A 20569-nucleotide genomic window follows, 5' to 3' on the forward strand; every position below is an offset into this window, starting at 1 on the left:
ATAATGACCATACCTGCATTGCAAATACTCGTCAAAAAAAAAAAAAAATTGTCATGACGCCATAAAATTGTTCCAATTACCCCATTTGGGGTTAATGGAACATAAGTTAGAAATTTCAACTGAATAGCTTTAGATTGCTGTTGGGGTAATAAGAACATCATATATAACTGTCCCATTTACCCTGCAAATTTGAACACAATAGCTCTACTTCTTCAGGAGTTATCAATGCTTGTTTAAATAAAATCCCAAGTTAACGTCTTTTTTCATAAAGTTCAATTTCCCAGCTGTGAAGGAAACATGTGTGAATGAAAATCAGTGTTCTATGATTTATTTGAAATGTTACAGGCCATTCTACAATGTAGTAAAGAAAAAAAACTTCTAATAGTTACATGTACAATCTAGTATACCCAAGCGAAATCAAGCAAATTACGCAATGTTCTAATAACCCCTTTGCAGAAATTTTTGGGGTAATAAGAACTTTGCTTATAAAAACCAGGCAAATTGCCCATAGACAACCAAACTCACATGAAAAGATGTGTGCCCTTATGTTTTATTATAGGGGTGAAGAAAATTTTGCAAGGTTTCTTTCATTCACATCCAGTATATGCAGAAGCAGAGAAACACCAAGCATGTGTCACATCATTTTTTGCAGGTGTATAATAAAAGTCAAATAAAACTTACTTTTGTGGAGTTATTCCAATAACAAATTTTCTGCATGTAGGTTTAGTGTAGGTACATAGGTATGAAATGTTATCACACCAGTTTTTTCGTTTTAAATTATTCTACATTAACATGTTCTAATTACCCCGGTCTCCCCTATTATTTGTGGTGAACCTTAAAAAATAGAGTACCGAAATAACCCTCATAGCATCGACGAACTAAAAGACAATATAAGGGCAGAACTTGGAAGAATTACGGAAGAAGAACTTTTGCGTGTGTCTCAAAATTTCATCAAACGATCCAGGAATGTGTGAATGTAGGTGGACATGAGTTTGAACAACTCTTATAACACAGGTTAGTGCTCGTTTTGCAATATTTATATAAATGTCTGCATATGTCCATAAAAATAAGCGGGCATTACAGGCCACAAATGTCGGCATCTCCGTCAGCACCGCCCGCCATGCTTCTCCTGATCTCTCGGCTGAAGATCGAAATGGACGCATGGTATAAGAAGGGAAATCATCCGTGGTGTCCTGGGGTCAAATCCCAGCCTGGGCATGGATCTTCTTTGAGAATGTCCATTCATTAATTTAATGGTATCATCAGTCATATATATTGTTGCAATTAGACAAAAGTGGCAGAAAAGGTGATGTTAAATAACAAATATCCAAACAAATGAAGAAGAAAACAGATTAAAGGGAATTGTGTAATATTTCAGAAGACACATAAGCAGGATGAATTTTCCTTTGTCAAGGAGAGGGGAGGAGTGGTATGCTTGACTCTGTGCTCTTTTAGTTATAGCTGCAATTTCCCCCATACACATCCATGAGTGTCCTGCTTTTCCTTTCAGAAAATCTTGTCCCACTAAATTACACCAACTACTGATCAACTTTTTATAACTACTAGATAGCATCCAAAGGACTTTTTCCTATTACTGCATCTGTCCAATGTGTACAGTGGTGTCTCCTAGAGATAATTCTAATTCCAAATGTAATCCTGAATGGAGCAAAGGAAGAAGCTGTGGGACAATGTTCTGATGTTCAAACTGAGATTTTTGGATTATTCTTCTGATCAACTATTCAGATTATAATTAATCAGCTGATAATGATGGATCCAATCTCTAATAGTGCAGAAGCAGTTGCGAAGGTTGTAAAAATGAAGACAGGGGGATGTAAGGGAGGTGTAGAAGTTATTCCTCTAAACTAACTAACTCTCTTACACATACGTATATAAATATATATATTGATTAATTGATTTGGTGTTTTTAGTTCATTTTATGCACAGTAGGTAGGGCTAATCAGGACTCAACATACAGTTTTATTTGGGATCCGAACCACTATGTGCCTCCACTGGGTATCAAACATTGAAAAAGTACTCATTAAATGTTATGTTAATTATTCCTCTTAACTAGGAATGGATAATTGTTGGTAGTAGAAAATGAAAAATGTTCTTCAGACAGCAAAGTGGATGTTATAAAGCTGAAATTGCATAACACTCCATAGCATGGCAAAGATACGTTATTGAGTATGTTACACATGTTTTGCTTATAATGCCATAGTGTTTCTCCACCATTACCCTGTTTTCTTTTTGAAAAACAGAAAATGTTTGGAAACCAAAGTTACAGGTACTAAAATCCACTATTCTAATGTCAAACCGAATGTATTCTTCCGGTCTCCTGGAAAAACTTAATACATTATTATCTCCCAGAATGACGAGATTTAATATATATTTTTTTTATTGTTACCGTTTTATGGAATTTGATTTTGAAGATTTTTTTGTTGCAGTATGAGTGCTTGAGAATAGTCTGTGTATATGTATATTGGTTTTGTTTTGTTACTTCTAAATTGTATTTTTTTTGTCAATTTGATTGAATTATTTATTCATAGTAGCAGGACCACAAACAGATATTCACAACATTAGTCTTCCAGAACATTTTATTCTAAAATGGTTGACGGATATAAAGAAATCCACCGGAATTTTATTCTTTAATTAAAATGTAAAAATAGGATGAGAAGGGGTACATCTTATCTTTGTAGATCACTAATCATTGAGAATAGAATCTACTGGACAACCAAAGTTAGATACTTCTGTTAAACAAAACATGACTAGTTCAATGCTCGCAATTTATTAAAAATGAAATAAAAGTGTTCAAACGTAATAAAATTATTTTAATCATTGATATTATTATTTACATGCTTGGTATTTTTTTACACAGCATGCAGTCTGGCAGTTTAAAAATGGCAACTTGCAAGCAAAACAAATATGTCAATCTAAATATCATCAAGAGATAAGTGAATGCAATTGACAACCACTTTGATCAACTCTTGTTACACAGGTTAGTACACATTATATAATACCAACATCATTGTCTGCATGCTAAAGATACGTGCGTAATAATAATAAGTAGGATGTTATGGATTTAAAATGCTGGCATCTGTGCCATGCCTCGCCATCTGCCTTCATGTGCTATTTTCACCCAGAGCCAAAAATGAACACACCGTTAACATACATTTCATTAACCTACAGAATTCTACTTTTTATCTTTATTGGTCACAATCTCGTGTACATGTCTAGCCTCTCCCAATGGGAACAATTCAAGTGTGCAGTTTACAGATATGCTGCAATATATAAAAGAAAATGTAGCTCGAGATCTAATATTTGTAGAGAGATTAGTTTTTTCTCCCAGAATGACGGGCTTTCTAGTGGAAATCAAATGTATACATTGTACGTCCCAACAATAAAGTTAAAGGCAATAGAAGAAGGATATCCCTCTTCAATATTCATTGCGAGACTGCAACACTGTAAACTATATTGCACATGGGTGCCTTTGTGTAGCTGATTTTTTTTTTTTCGTCTTCTAAGCCACGTAATGTAACATCAGTCATGCTCTTGGTGTACAGTTGTCCCCCATGTGCCTAAGTATGTAGGAAGAAAAATATCAATGTGTCGAAAGACACTGCCCACACAGCATATTCCGATATTATGCAGGAGTGGGTTAGTGAGGGATGGGAGGACACGTAACTATGTGTTAGTGTTGACAGCAAACATGCACTGTTTCAGTTATGTATCTAGGCATGTGGCAAGAAGCATGCAACTGTCGTCAACTTTATAATATTTCGTCAATTTGAAAGAGCAGCAGAAAATTGCAGCTGATCATGTAAAAAAGTTAGAGAGAACATTTTTACTCATAACCAGATTTTAAAGGGAAGAATTTTGCTCTAAAATTGACAAAAAAAAGGGAAAATTATTGAAAAAATAAGGAAATGAAAAATACTATAGTTTATTTAATACAGGAAAATTTGGTGATGAAAGAATTAAGAAAGATTAGTAAATTAAACTGTCCAATAGATTCGATGTCTTGCAGGATTTAAATGATAATGAAAATATAAATGAAACAGACGTAAATAAGAATTGGGAGCACATACGTAATGCTATAGAATCAGCAGCTAAAGAAAGTATAGGATACCATAAACCAAGAAAAAGTAAGTCATGGTTTGATAATGAATGTCATAATCTAATAGAAATAAGAAATCAGGCTAGACTTAGGAGGTTAAATAACTCTGATGATACAGATCTAAGCAATTATAATAGAATAAAGCGAGAAGTTAACCGCACGTTTAGAAGTAAAAAAAGAGATTACTTGAAAAGCAAAATTAACGAAATTGAAACAAACAGCAAAAATAAAAATATCAGAGATTTATATAAAGGTGTAAATGAGTTTAGAAAGGGGTGGCAACCTAAAGTAAACTTGATAAAAGATGACGACGGTGATTTTCTAGCTGACCCAAGCGATATTCTAAATAGATGGAAGAACTACTTTAATGACCTTTTAAATGTCCATGTAGGAGATAAATCAGAAGTGAATGAAGTACACACAGCAGAACCTTTAGTTCCAGAACCTAACTTGACTGAAGTTAAAGATGCTATTAAAAGGCTAAAGAATAACAAAGCACCTGGCATAGATTTAATACCAGCTGAGTTAATTAAATATGGTGGAAATTCATTAATATGTCAAATTCATAAATTAATTTGTTTAATATGGAATAAAGAAGAAATCCCTCAACAGTGGAAAGAATACATAATTGTTCCTGTGTTTAAGAAAGGTGATAAAATGAACTGCAATAATTACCGTGGAATTTCTTTACTCTCAACAACATATAAAATATTATCTAACATTATTTTAACAAGACTAACCCCATATGCTAATGAAATTATAGGTGATTATCAATGTTGATTTAAACGTAACAGACCAACTACAGATCAAATTTTTCACATTAGACACACACTTGAAAGAAAGTGGGAATATAACAAAATGTCCATCAGCTATTCATGGATTTCAAAAAAGCATATGATTTGGTCAAAAGAGATAAATTATATAATATATTAGTAGAGTTTGGAATACCTAAGAAGCTTGTTAGTATGATAAAAGTATGCACCAGTGAAACAGAAAGTAAAATTCGTGTGGGTATTAATGTGTCTAACAAATTTACAATTTATGATAGGTTAAAACAAGGAGATGCATTATCTCCATTGCTCTTTAATTTTGCCTTAGAATATGCTGTTAGGAAGGTAAAAGAAACTAACGAAGGACTAGAACTAAACGGTGTGACTCAGTTGTTAGCATATGCAGATGATGTAGACTTATTAGGGGATGATATAAATACAATCAAGAATAATGCTAAAATATTTTTCAAAACTGCTAAAGAGATAGGTTTGGAAGTTAACAAAGAGAAAACTAAATATATGCTTACAGGCCGAAACCAAGGGTTAGGTAATAATCAAAATCTAATTATTGATAACAACTTGTTTGAACCAGTTTCCAAATTCAAATACTTAGGAGTAGTATTAACAAATGAAAATTATATTAAAGAGGAAATAAAAAGTAGGCTTAATTCAGGAAATGCATGTTACTTCTCTCTTCATAAACTTTTGTCTTCTCGTTTAATATCTAAAAAACTAAAAAGTTAAAATATACTAAACAGTAATTTTGCCTGTAGTATTATATAGGTGTGAAACTTGGTCCCTTACATTGAAAGAGGAACATAAATTGAGAGTATTTGAAAATAAGATCCTCAGGAAAATATTTGGACCTAAAAGGGATGAGGAGACAGGTGAGTGGAGAAGGTTACATAATTTAGAACTACATAATTTGTATTCATGTCCAGATATTATTAGAATGATTAAATCAAGAAGACTTAGGTGGGCAGGCCATGTGGCACGAATGGGAGAGGAAAGAGGAGTTCAAAGGATTCTTGTTGGGAAACCTGATGGTAAGAGACCTGTAGGAAGACCAAGACAAAGATGGAGGGACGACGTTGTGATAGACCTAAAGGAAATCGGGAATGATGGAAAAGAGTATATATAGATCTTGCTCAAGATAGGGACAGATGGAAGGCCTGTGTTGCTGCAGCCATGAACCTTCGGGTGTAAAAAGGCTAGAGAGTTAGTTTGTTATTTTTGAACTCCACTAAAAATATTATTTTAAATGAAAGCACAATGTACACCATTCATATATAAAAAGGGATACATTACATTTCATATGAAGTAAAGTAAAAAATGCAAGAAATTTAAGGTATCTCTTTTTATGCACGAATGACTCACATTGTGTGTACTTCCATTTAAATATTTTTAGTTTAGTGCAAAAATTAACTGTAGACCTTTTCATTTCCTTCTTTTTTTGCAGGTAAACAGCGAATAATTTTACCATCCAATTCGATGAAATATTCCTTTAACTCTTTCGCTGCGGAATTCTCTGGCACACAATATCCCTTGGCTGCGTAATTAAATTTGAAAAAATATTTTTTTTATAAACAAATAGTTTTCACAATTACATTGCGTTATATATGAGAGAGAACTTACAAAATTCATTCCTTGCACTGAAAAACCATTCTGTAGTCCCTGGTGGTATGATATTTTGAAAAATTTTGAAATTTTGAAAAAAATAATTTAGAAAGAATAATTTTTAAAAAAATACATTGCAAAATATGTTATAGAGAAATTACAAAAGTCATTCCTTGCACTGGCAAACCATTCTGTAGTCTCTGATGGTATGGTATTTTTCAAAACACTGGATGACGCAGAGTGGTGGAGCGGCGTGGAAATTCGTAAGTAGTATCAAGATACTGGGTGGCGAAAACTTCAGTTTGTTCTGCTGTGTGTTCAAATACTGAGCGGGGGAAATATTTGATAAAACATGAAAATGGTGTGCTAAATACTGTACTGTCACCAAGTAACTTAGCACTTGCCTGTGTCGAACTTCCCACACCTAGATCAATGCTGCTTTGCACTCTGCTCCATGATGTTACGGATGGCGGTACAAATTCTTCATCAGACACTACACAATCACTGTCACCACTTGAAGTCTCATAAAAACTGTCACTATTATCGTCACAATTTAATTCACCTTCTGATTCAACAGTTGAGTAAGATCATTATCAGACAAGTGTTGACAACTTGACGAAGCCATGTTGTTTACATTCGAACATGCATTTGAAACTGACATGTCAGAGCACTCAACGCTCGTATTCTAAACGGAGGCGTAATTAGCGACATCATACGGATATAAACAAAACTACAAGTTCAAATAGTTCCAAATAGTATCAACAGATGTCTGAAGGCTACTAAAAGCGACGTACTGCGGAAATGCGACACCCGCAGCGAGTGGAAGTATGAACTTGCAATAATGCGACTTCCGAGGAGCAAGGCACCTGGCGTGCTGTGCATAAATGCGACGACCGCAGCGAAAGAGTTAAACGGCTTACCGCATTCCATAGCTTGCTGCCACTTGTACCTTTCTGCGCCATTTCACTGACACTCAGTACTGTTGTCATGCCACACAGTAAAGGTAAAATTATTCTATGAACCTTCAGAATTAAAGTCCAAATTTAGCACGTAAGTTCACTTTCAACTCAACAGGCATTCCACTTACAATTTGTTTGTTACTGCTTAAACCCAGATTACATTGCTGCAACAATCGCTGCAACATAGTCCCAACAAGGTAAGGTAGAAAGTGCTTGTTCTTACTTTCCTCCAAGTTGCACCAAATAGACAATTGTTGAATGTTTTGTTTAGGGAAGACACAGTTGTAGAAAAGTTTGATATCTTGTCAATAAAGGGAGCAAGGAAGGTTTTTTTTTTTTTTAAAAAAAATGGAGTACATGCTGAAAAACTAGTCACTGAAGGGACCAGAAATATAATTTTTCAAAAGTGGAAAAAAAGGGATTGATGGCTGGAAAAAGGGGGAGGAGAGGGGAAGTCGTCAAAACCATATAATTTTGTTGGTGGAAGATCAACACTGTTGTTATTGAATCGATGATCTGTGTTTGAAAATGAAAAAAGGAATTCCCTTTAAAATCCTGTCTCCAATTAAATGGTTGGGAGCCAGATGTATACCAAGTACCTATGCATGTTAGAGAAAAAGACCTAGTAGCGGGTTAAAAAGAAATTGGTATTTAGTATGTTCCTGTGGCTATTTATTTATTGAAATTTCCAGTACAGCAGAAGACATTTTAAACCGGAAAGAAACAACAGTAAACAGTACACTAGTGTTAAAATAAACACACAAAACAAAATAAAATAAACAAAATATAAACAAGTCAAGACAGTAGCAAGGTAAACAGATGAGTTTCACAAAAGCATTACTTATATATAATTTTTTCTATGTTGGTGATAAAAGATGTATATGGACTAAATATATCGATTTGGTTTGAGATGACATTGAACTGATTTGGTAGCCTATGAAATGGTGAACGTTATATGAGTGAGATTCTGGGAGTTGCAGTGTAGAAAGATTCCTTGCTCCATGTTTTGTGTCTAGGCACTCTGAGGGAGAGTTCATGGAGTGGAATGCTGCATCTTAGGTTTCCATTAATGATCTTATGTAGTAATTTCATATCTTCAACATATCTACGTGATTCTGGAGTATTTGTGTTAATAAGTTTACAAGCAGATCTCTCTTAGGTAGGTGTCTCAGGGCCAGCACTCTATATCGAACGATGAAGAGGAAAACGCCGAGAACACTCTCGATCTTGGAGGTATGAGAAGGGGCAGCCATGTTCCAGATGGGTGAACAGTATTCTAGAATGGGGGACACAAATGTTTTAAAGTAAATGGAAAGTGCTTTCGGGTTATGGATTTCAGTGAATCTGTAAAGTAAGCCTAACATACGCATTGTCTTTTTTGTGGTGGTTGATATGTGATTATCGAAAGTTAGTTTAGAATCTATGAGGATACCTAGATCTTGGTGTTGTGCTTCTTTTGCTAGAGGGAGGTCGGTGAGTGTATAATTACCTTCAAGAATGTTTTGTTTCAATGAAATTGTTATGTAAGAGCATTTAGAAGGGTTTGTGGACAGTTTCCATTGCTTACTCCATTCAGAGAATCTGTTAATATAATTTTGGAGAATTTGCATGTCTGATGGCTGTTTTATTTCTCTCATAATCTCACAATCATCGGCAAACGTTAGAATTGTGCTTGAGATGGGGGAATTAAAGAGGTCTGTGAGATCATCCAGATATAATACAAATAACAGAGGGCCAAGAACGCTTCCTTGCTGCACACAAGATATAAGAGGAAGCCAGTTAGAGTGAGTTCCAGGAAGTATAACGGGATGTTGTCAATTTTTAGATAGTCTTTCACTAATTTTAACGTGTTTCCAGTGATGTTAAATCTGTTAGATAATCTATGCAGTAAATAATGGTGATCCACTGAATCAAAAGCTTTGAAGAGATGAAAGTACACAACATCCAACTGATTACGATTACTAATTGTGTTTATGGCATAGCATTGCATAGAAGACAGATTGGTAAGGCATGAAGAATTTGGAAGAAAGCCTCATTGTGCTGGTTAAATGTAAGAGAAAGGTAAAGTGCTCCCCTGTGCTTAAGACCATGCCATGAAGGCATGTAGGGGGGTGTGGGGGTAACACCCCACACTTTCTTAATCCGGTCGTGAGTGGAGGTGATGTGATCAGCATCATGCCCCTGACCACTTTTACCCCCCAGGTACCCATGTCATTTGATGCTGGGTGGGCACCAGGGCCACTTCCAACGTTAGAAAAGTTCCCAGATTTGTACCGGCCTGGGATCGAACCCGGGACCTTTAGCATGGTAGTCAGGCGCATTACCGACTGAGCCACCACGGCTCAGTAAATGTAAGGGGATGTGAATTTCAGAAGTCTATTTTTTAGAATCTTTTTACAGACAATAGCAAATGTGGAAAGGAGAGAAATGGGCCTGTAACATGTAGTATCGTTTGCATTGACAGATTTAAAAATAGGAATGATATTTGCTTTCTTCCATTGAGTGGGAAAGCAGCCTTCAGAGAAGCACTATTGTATAACATTGCAAGTAAGTGAGCAGTTTTTTGAAGGAAAATAGTAGGAATATTGTCTGTTCCAGATGCTCGGTGAGAAGAGAGGGAGGTAAGGAAGTGCAATACTTCACCTGGTTCTGTAAAGACGGTAGAAAGAGAGTGAGAGCAGATATATTTGATAGGTGGGTGATCTAAAGCATCATTTGAAACAAAATTATTTTGAAATGTTTGATTGAATAGTACAGCTCTATCATTACCAACAGCTGAAATGCCATTGTGTGTTACTTCCAAAGGGATGCATTTGGTTTGTGTCCCTGAATTTATCAATGTCCAGAATCTCTTTGGATTAGTAAGGGTTTAATTTGTGACTGTGTTTACATATTCTGTGTATTTTTGTTTCTAAAGCTCTTTACTATGCTTACGAAGTGCTTTGAAAGTGTTGTGTGTGTGGGGATTGGGGAAACTTTTCCACAGCTGCCATGCTCTCTTTTTGTTGTGCAACAGATGCTGCAACTCTTTATCGAACCACGGGGGAAACTTTTTACTTTTCATTGTTTTATGTGGCACATAGTCCTGAATTATGGCATGAATCACATCTGTAAACAGTTAGACAGCCTCGGTCACGGTCCCTTCGGAAAGCAGGTTCCAGTTGAAAAGGTCAATGGCCACAATAAACCAAAGTGAATGGAAAAATGTAGTGTTTTGAGGTGTTACATTCCTACAACCATACTAAGTTTCATTGAAAATTTGCTGATACTTCAGTGGGGGAAATAATAATAACGATGTGTAAGAGCAACAGTTGGTAGCTTATGAAAAAAAAAAATCCAAAATTTCACTTCTGACATCAGGCCTATGAAGGCTGATGGGCCAAATTTGCAGGGAAGCATGATAAAAATCAATCTTTGAGGATATGTAATGCCCAGCACCAATTTTGAAAAACAAAGAAGAATAAATAGAAATTATTCAATTTTTTTTAGTCTTCATTTGTTTCGGAAATTTTGAAATTTGGACATATCCCTCCTCGACCTTTAATTCTCACCGTTTAGTGTTGTTTTGTTCTCAATGTTGCAAGTAAAAATAAAATATGTCAGTATGAAGCAATAATTGAAGAGTTATAGCCCATTTTATATTGTCGATTCCATAATTGTCACACGGTAAAACAAATAAATTTTCAGTTCTCGCTTGATAATAATAGCAAAACTGGCTAGATTGTTTGTAATTCGATTGTCATACCTAAATATGCATGTCTTAACCAGGGTTCGATAAATGCTGGTCCCAGGTTGCATGTCAACTGAGAATTTCAGCCAAGCGACTGTGATATTTTGCTGTAATATTGCCATTTTTTTTAACTTGTAGGTGATTTGTAATTGTGTAATGTCAATAAGTGTATCTGTTTGGAGAAAAGTATTTCCTGACTTTAATGTATCTGAGCATAGATTCCATGTAGCCCCTGTGTCCTAGAGTAATCTACCATTAATAAACTTTATTTCACAACTTTAAGTAATAACATAAACATTCTTAAAATACTAAAAATTAGGGAAAGACCATTTTCATGGCACTTGGGCCACAAGGAAAATGTACCAAGATACATTAGACTCCGCCAGTGTAAGTTGTATTAATTGCAGTCCCAATCCAGCAAGGTTCTGCCATGCCACAACCCTGTAAAGCTGGGCTCCCTAGCGAAAGAGAGGGCTCGTTTTGGTACAGAGTCTTACAAACTACCTCCCACAAAAATACCCACTTTATAATATTTTGTGATTAGATATTACACCATCCATATTATTTCTTAATTACAATATACAAATATTTACAATGATCCAGGCCAGGGGTTGACAGATACAGGGTGTAGGTTGCCATGGTGCCTGAAAGTTTTCACCCACCTGTCCCTTGAATTTCGTAATGCAGTAAATTTTTTTTAATTACTCAAGTTCACTTGTGGAAATTTTCTTTAGCCATTTTATTTTTTAAATAGGAAGTGCAGCATGTACTTTGTTGTGTTTTTGTGTTTTCTGTATCAATCATTAAATCAGAATAATAAACATGCCATTATCAATTTTTACACTGTTGGTTGTCAAATTTTAAGATCTGCAGTGATGTGGTAGACTCGACCACATATTATAATGTGCTGCATAGTTGGCCATACTGTTACCGTTAGGCCTCCTTTAGGAAGTCCACTCTGGAACAATAATTAATTATTTTTAAATCAGTTTTGTATTAATGGGCCATGTATGCTACACTTATGTTTTATGATTTTCTCTCATCATTTTCATGTGAGTGGGTGTAATATGCACCTTGTAACTTTCCTCCCTATTGGTAGGTAATCATTATTACCAAAGCACTAAAACACTGGCACTAGAACATTTTATTTTCATTAGATTAAGCACACACAGGAGATGTACCACAGAAAATCTAGATGAAGTACAGGGGTTCAATATCCTTATGTAGTGCAAAGATATGCATCACGCTTCACAAAACATACCATGTCTTTAAATTGTGTGAAACAGGTTGAGGCTAATCTTTATTGAACTGCCCCCATGCATACCCAAGTTGATGTGTAATATTTAGAATAGTTATTTACAGGGCCACGCATTCAGAAGATAATTCTGGATTCAACCCAAATCAAGCAAATTGGAAACATTACTTCCTTCTAGTATTTTTTACATTCTCTAAGTTTTGATTGGAAGCTTAAAAATGGTGTTTCAGATCACAGTTTAATTTCAGAAATCAGAAGAAAAAAATAATATTGAAGTAGATGATACAGTCTTAGCAATCCATGAATGTGGTGCATAATTCTAAAATCATTGGTTTGATCACAGGTTGACATCTTCTCATTCAAAAGCATGTGTGTGTGTGTGTATGCTGTATTGTATTTTTTTAAAAAATTGGAACTCCAACATGGATATAAACCATGATTTTTATTTATATAGTAATTTTTTATGTTCTTTTTATTTAAATCGATATTTTATTATTTTTGAAAAAAGCAACAACATGCGAGTCATTCCAAATGAAATCAACACAGCCCACAACCTGACCAACTTCAATTTTCATGAAATTTGGGGAGTTGAAACTATGCATGGAAGTTGGTAACTATTAAAATTTTGTCTCGTCCGTCTTGTAATTGTTAAATTATTGAAGGTCAAAATTAGCATAAATTGCCCTTCTTGAGCCTGCTTAGCTGTACTAAATGTGCTGTAACTCTGCCCCTATTTCACCTAGGAAGCTCAAATAAAGTTTATTGTGCAGGAAATAGAACAACATTCAAATGGTATATAACAAGCCTACCTTTGGATAAAAATATAATTTTGTCACATGACCTTGACTTTTGACCTTGAATGTCTCAAAAGATGTCATCACTAGAGCCCGGATTTCTATGCAATTACATATTTTTTCCTTTATATGTACAAGGGTGGAATTAAAATATATTGACAAATTACGTCAGTAGAGATGTCACAGTGTAGTTTTATATTACATATTTTTACATATTTTACTAAATGTTACATATTCCTAAGATATGAAATATTTTTTACATAAAACAGTCCTTAAGAGGAAAATCCAATGAACTTTTGGCTTACTAGTTAAAAAAAGTATCTTCTCACTTCCCCTCCCCATCATTTCCAGGTCTAAAAAAATATAGTAACTTAAAAGTGCGATTTGCCTTCGTTGTACGTACATAGCAGTTCGTTGATTCGCTGCATCGTAACAATTACAAGATTCGACAGTGTTTCAGTTTCCAGTTTGTAACATGGAGCGGCAAGCAACACACAGCGAACGAAGAGAACGAACAATGGAAGGCGGAAAGTACAACGCTGAGAGGCACTTACCTTTCATCCGTACATTGTTGTGATCGTTTTGATTTTTGTAGCCGGCGGCGACAAATCTTGAATGAAGTATTGTTAAGTCAACCGTAGAATTTCGTATATATTGATGAAGGAATTGCGAGCTTCAGAGTCAAACTTAAGACCTACCTTATTTATCTGAGCTACGTCCCGGTGTGACTCGATCCCGTACCTTACCCGAATTCATGCTACAATATATTTCGTCGCCTTTTCATTTTAACCATTGGAGTTTTAAGAAGAGCTTGCCTCAGTATTTAAACAGTGTGTTAGCTGTAGAAAGCTGGAATGGCTCCGCCTACCTCCTCGTTATCTCAAAAGTTGCGATCTTGGATAGCAGTCGATGATGCATTTACTACGGATGGTAAAGTTATTTTTTGTCGAGTGTGCGATAAAAAAGTTGCGTGCACTATGAAGTCTCAATTAGATCAACATGTTCGCACTTCACTTCATGTGAAAAACAAACAACTACGGAGTGAAAAGAAGCAAGTTTTACTAACCCAGATGCAAGAGGATTCTTCATTCAGTGTGTTTTACAAGGAAATGTGCGAAGCAATGATTGCAGCAAACATCCCTTGGTATAAAATTCAAGTACCGAAGTTCCGGGATTTTCTGGAAAAATATTGTGGCCGTAAACTTCCTGACGAGTCAACCCTTCGAAAGCGATATCTTCCACATTCCTACAAAGAAACTTTAGAATCAATTACGGCAGAAGTAGGCAGTTCCTATGTGTGAATTTCCATCGACGAAACAACTGATGCTTTGGGACGGTATGTAAGTAATTTCATTGTTGGAACATTAATTGCTGATTCTCCATCTACACCACATATAATTGCATGCAAAGTTCTAGAGCGTACTAATCATTCCACCATAGCACGATTTGTGAATGACAGTTTTAATTGTTGTATCCGGATGGCGTACAAGAAGAGAGAGTTCTTCTCATGTTCACAGACAGTGCGTCATACATGTTAAAAGCTGCTATGGCACTTAAAGTGTTTTATCCTAACTTGATCCACTTTACTTGCTTGGCACATGCTCTCCAACGCATTGCTGAGGAGGTGAGAGGCAATTTCCCGGAAGTCAACCAACTTATTTCTTCCACGAAAAAGGTGTTTCTGAAGGCACCACAACGTGTGCAAGTTTACAAGGAACAATTGCCAGGTGTACCACTTCCTCCGGAACCTATTCTTACTAGATGGGGCACTTGGATCCGAGCAAGTAAGTTTTACAACGAACATTTTGAAGAAGTGAAATCTGTGCTTGACTCATTTTCGGCAGACTCAGCTGTATCGGTACGCACTGCTCAAAATCTCTTCAAGGACACCAAACTTGCTTGCGATATGGCATACATAAACAGCAATTTTGGTTGGATTGATACAAGCATAAAAAAACTTGAAACTGTTGGGCTTCCTCTCCTGGAAGCCATGGATATATATATGAGGATGCAAGAAAGAAACTGTCTCCTGTTGGAGGAGATGTGGGAGAGGAAGCTAGAAGAAAATTTGACGCAGTGACTGAAAGAAACCCAGGTTACATCAGCTTATTTACAGTGAGCCGCATTCTCAATGGTCAAACAGTTAACCCTCCCAATGATATTTCTCCCGACCACATTCACCTCCTGAAGTACGCTCCGGTTACTTCTTGTGACGTGGAGAGAAGTTTCTCTGCGTACAAGAACATATTATCTGATCGGCGACAAACATTTACTTCTGAACATTTGGAAATATTCCTGGTAACATATTGTAAGTTAAATAATTAAATACAGTGCCTGCCCCAAGATCAAAGGTAACCTGAATTTTTGTAAATGCTTTTTGACTGAAAAATTTGGGCAACGAAAATTTACTACTGAACATTTTGAATGGTACCTGGTGACATTGTATATTAAAAATTGAATATATTCAAATTGTGGTTAATATTTTTGCTCTATAAGAACATAAAAAATACTTAATGTAAGCATTGTAATATTGTAACTTCAATTTTTGTAATTCTTTTTGAAATAAACATATCCCTCTGTGAGGAAAAAATATAACAAAAATAGGAAGTAACGTTTGGAATATATATTTATAGTACATATTTCATTATGAATTTACATATTTTTTACATATTTCAGACATTTTTATTACATATTTATGTACATATTTTATGGGTTGATATTACATAAAAATCCAGGCTTTAGTCATCACCAAAAATCGTGAAAAAAATATATTTGGTCCCTCATGCCATACTCTAAAACATATCCATTCTGGGACTGCAATGAAATCAGAAGATACAAAATAATATGTGTAACTATGTGACTGATAAAAGCCTCATTACATGAACTATGACGAGTCAAATGTCCCTTAACACCCCCTACAAAATGTAAGGAAGTAATCCTGGTCATGAAAGAAATAGGTTAGACACAAGGAGATCTGTAGCTATGTGTCAAGCACAGGTCCGGCAATTTGTTGATCGCCATATTGAATTCATTGCAAAAATTTCAAAGGAAAGGGGGTGGTGTGATATATCAAATCAGGCTAGAATTTCACAAGAAATGAAGCTTTGAAGGTTTTTCCAACGTATCTTTAGCCAGCAAAAAGGTATTACTGAATGCTTGTAACCATTTTCTCCTTTTTGAGGTGTTAAAAACAAAGCATTGGAATGCTCCTAACATGTTAGGAACTCATCGAGATCACGCTGGCGTTTCAGGAGAGAAAGAAGTATACACACCATTGCATATGATTTTAATGAGCTACATTCACCAAATAGTTGAAATAGTGAAGAATATTGGGGAAAGTATCTCAATTACGTGACACTTCTTTTGGAATGAAAAATTCTTCAGTGACTAGGCTAATTTTTATGTTCACAGTGAAGTTAATAAAAAGAATATGCAATACCTGTGATTTGATAATCTGTAGTAGACAGATCTCAGCCGAATGGTTGTTGCTGGTAAGCTAATGATCAGGTATAGTGTATGGAGAATGGGAATGGTTGGTCCATATTCAACAACGGAACTTTAAATCGTGAGGGCTTCTTGAATTTGTTAAGTGAACAGGTTTCTCAACCTTGCTTACGGGATATGGCATTGTTTCAGAGTTTTGAAACAGGACAAAGTGTGACCACACTACGTGGACATTATAGCAATTTCTTCATGGTAAATTTCTAGGTAGATTGATGGGCAGAGGGGGGTCTATTAAAATGCCTGCACATTCTCCAGATCTAACATCTTAGAACAACTTTTACCTTCAGAAACCTTTGAAAACAATGGTGCATGCAGTTAAAGTCCATGATATTGACCATCTGAGAGAAGGCATAGTTGCTGCTTGTGATGATGTTGCACCTGCTACATTGCCAAATGTTCTATGTGAGAGTGTGAGAGACGTCAACGAGTGTGCTCACAGGAACATTGACAACACTATAATGTGCATATATCGTAAGTGAAAGATATGCGTATAACTTTTTGCTGGCTAAGGATACATTGGAAAACCTTCGCAGCTTCATTTCTCGTGTCAACCATATGCCGGACCTGCGCTTGACACACACAGCTAGGGATCTCCCTGTGTCTAACCTATTTCTTTCATGAGCAGGATAACTCCTTTACATTTTGTAAGGATTGTTGAGGAACATTTGACTCGTCATAGTTCATGTAATGAGGCTTTTATCAGTCACATAGTTACACATATTATTTTGTACCTTCTGATCCCATTCCAGTCCCAGAACGATTTTTTGATATGTTTTAGAGTATAGCACGAGGTACCAAATATATTTTTTCACGATTTTTGGTAATGACATGTTTTCAGTAATTCAAGGTCAAGGTCACATGAGAAAATTATATTTTTATCCAAATGTAGGCGTGTTATATATCACCGGAAAGTTTGTTCTATTCCCTGTACAATAAGCTTAATTTGAGCTTCCTAGGTGAAATAGGGTCGGAGTTACAGCACATTTAGTACAGCTAAGCAGGCTCAAAAAGGGCAATTTATGCTAACTTTGACCGTGAATAATTTAACAATTACAAGAGACACGAAACTAATCATTTTCATAGTTACTAACTTCCATGCATACTTTCAATTCCTGAAATTTCATGAAAATCGGAGTTGGTCAGGTGGGAAATTCCATATATGTGTGTTGATTTGGCATGGAATGACTCTTGCGTAATATTGCTTGTATAGTTTTTGGCAACATACATATAGATTTATGGTTTCTTATAGAAATGCTTTTTATAGTAAATAGCCCTGTAAAATATTACAACAGATTGATTAAAGCAATTAAAAAATTACATATAAATATACATGATTCTGTTTCTGATACTGTATATATGAGCAAACTATGGAAATGTTTCTTGAGTGTGTTAATGAAAATATAATAATTTGTGTTAATGAAAAATATAATAATTTCAGTAACTTTTCTTACAGTGAAAATAAAAGTTTCTGGATGTGGTAGTTGCAACTTAAAATATTTGTGTAGTTTTTGTAGCTGAATTTTGGCAATTTTTTAAATGTTTTAGTTTGCAAAATATCAGCTGTCATCTTTATTTACAGTTTAATGGTGACACTATTTTATGGTTTAACATGATTAGTATTTTGTATAATTTTCTACAGAAAATGTTTGCTATTTTTGCCTGTAGAAATTATTGAATTTTAAATCATGGTAAATTTAAGTATTTTTACAATTTACATATTACCTTTCCTTTCATATGAGCTTCACCCTATCAGTAAATATACAGGGTGTTTCTGGGCTGATGATACAAACTTTCAGGGATGATGGAGAAGGGCACATGTATCAATTTGAGATAAGGAACCCTGGTCTGGAAACGACTTAGTCGAAAGTTATAGGCAAAAATCGGTGTATGAAGATGTAATACTTTTATTACCTGCACGAGTTTCACAAGCTGCTACATTCATAACAGTTGTTCAAATTGGTGTCCCCCGGCTTCGCTTCAGGCATGACATCGTCGCACAAAGTTTTGGCGTACCCAGGCAGCGAGAATTCTTGTGATTATATCCTCTGCAGTCTCTCTTCCTGTGACATTGTTCGAACGACCCCAGGGTTGTTCCAACGTGTACGCCAGAACTTTTTGCGATGATGTCATGCCTGCAGGGAAGCCGGGGGATGCCACTATGAACAACGGTTATGAATGTAGCAGCTTGTGAAACTTGTGCAGGTAATAAAAGTATTACATCTTCATACACCGATTTTTGCCTATAACTTTCGACTAAGTCGTTTCCGGACCAGGGTTCCTTATCTCAAATTGATACATGTGCCCTTCTCCATCATCCCTGAAAGTTTGTATCATCAGTCCGGAAACACCCTGTTTTTTGTTTCCTTTCTTAGCGTTTAATAGACACCATTGAATGATTACGAGATTAGTGTATTTTAACCAAAAGTGATTCTGATATCTACAAGGTCCTTATGTACATTATTCTATAAATTATTTATTTAAAGTGATTAAGTGGCACCTTGTTCAACACCATCTGAAGTTTCTGTGTAAAATGTATTTTCAGATTTCAAGTGCCTCACCCTCATCATCACAAATGGAGTCTGTGCCTTGTTCAATAAAGAAGGAATCCCAAGATATTCCTCTTCTTGAAGGGTCAGTTGAAAATACTTGGCAGCCAGCTTCATTATCATCAGTTAATAAATCTGAATCAATGGAGGAACAAATGAAAGTCGAGGAGCTAGGGAATGTTGCTGGTAGCTACTTTCATGTATATTTGCACTCTGGTTCTGGGATGAGTGAATTCTTGCCAGAGAATAAACAGTTTAGTGCTGTTGCATCCAACAGTAATGAGAGTGACAATGTTAAAGTAGAGTCTGTAGATGTGAAGAGTGAAATCACAATTGAAGATGAATGTCCAGCTGCAGGGACAGAAAGGTGAGTGCATGAAGTATTTTCAAACGAATACCACAATACTTTCATCATGGGTAGAAAAATACAGGGCACTCAGTTGCCATAGTGACTGAAAATTTTCACCAGGTGCTTGAATTTTCAAATTCAGTTCTAACTAACTAACTAACTAACTCCCTAGCCTTCTTAAACCCGAAGGTTCATGGCTTCAGCAACACAGGCCTTCCATCTTTCCCTATCTTGAGCAAGTTCTATATACTCTTTTCCATCCCTATCGATTTCCCTTAGGTCCACCTCGACGTTGTCCCTCCATCTTCGTCTTGGCCTTCCTGCAGGTCTCTTACCATCAGGTTTCCCAACAAGAATCCTGTAGACTCCTCTTTCCTCTCCCATTCGTGCCACATGACCTGCCCACCTAAGTCTTCTTGATTTAATTATTCTAATAATATCTGGACATGAATACAAATTGTGTAGTTCCAAATTATGTAACCTTCTCCACTCACCTGTCTCCTCATCCCTTTTAGGTCCAAAGATTTTCCTAAGGATCTTATTTTCAAATACTCTCAATTTATGTTCTTCTTTCAATGTAAGGGACCAAGTTTCACACCCATATAATACTACAGGTAAAATTACTGTTTTGTATATTTTAACTTCTAATTGCTTAGATATTAAACGAGAAGACAAAAGTTTATGAAGAGAGAAGTAACATGCATTTCCTGAATTAAGCCTACTTTTTATTTCCTCTTTAATATAATTTTCATTTGTTAATATTACTCCTAAGTATTTGAATTTGGAAACTGGTTCAAACGAGTTGTTATCAATAATTAGATTTTGATTATTACCTAACACTTGGTTTCGGCCTGTAAGCATATATTTAGTTTTCTCTTTGTTAACTTCCAAACCTATCTCTTTAGCAGTTTTGAAAAATATTTTAGCATTA

The 20569-nt window shown here is 35.5% G+C and overlaps 1 long non-coding RNA gene across 1 annotated transcript in view; it reads left to right on the forward strand.

Annotated features, from left to right (window-relative positions):
* Nucleotides 1-2895: 2895 nt before the first annotated feature.
* Nucleotides 2896-20569, forward strand: part of LOC146001317 (uncharacterized) — a 47414-nt gene continuing 29740 nt past the window's right edge. The window contains exons 1-2 of the long non-coding RNA XR_014443566.1: nucleotides 2896-2995; nucleotides 19286-19656. This is a non-coding gene — a long non-coding RNA (uncharacterized LOC146001317). The remainder of the gene's footprint in view (nucleotides 2996-19285; nucleotides 19657-20569) is intronic.

The sequence above is a fragment of the Lepisma saccharinum genome, chromosome 17 (genome assembly GCF_977018435.1).
Source record: "Lepisma saccharinum chromosome 17, izLepSacc3.1, whole genome shotgun sequence".
Classification (NCBI taxonomy): Eukaryota; Metazoa; Arthropoda; class Insecta; order Zygentoma; family Lepismatidae; genus Lepisma; species Lepisma saccharinum.